We start from the raw sequence: 229 nt of genomic DNA, 5'->3' as shown, positions 1-229 counted from the left end.
TATATATATATCTATACATTATTTTTAGATGACGAAATTGAAATCACTCGAAATTTATGGGAAAATTGATACACTATCAATAAATTCTCATCGTCTGACATGAATCTCAAAGTATGACACATATCTCGAGGTAATCTTTTGAGTAAGAAATATTTAAACACAGATAAAGAATCATTCAGAAGCCTGATTTCAACAAATTTACAATCAAACTGACAAGTTTGACAAGATA

The sequence above is a fragment of the Phalaenopsis equestris genome, unplaced genomic scaffold (assembly GCF_001263595.1).
Source record: "Phalaenopsis equestris unplaced genomic scaffold, ASM126359v1 Scaffold000511, whole genome shotgun sequence".
In the NCBI taxonomy this organism is placed as follows: domain Eukaryota; kingdom Viridiplantae; phylum Streptophyta; class Magnoliopsida; order Asparagales; family Orchidaceae; genus Phalaenopsis; species Phalaenopsis equestris.
The sequence above is the reverse complement of the archived record's forward strand: the minus strand, read 5'-3'. Positions refer to the sequence as shown.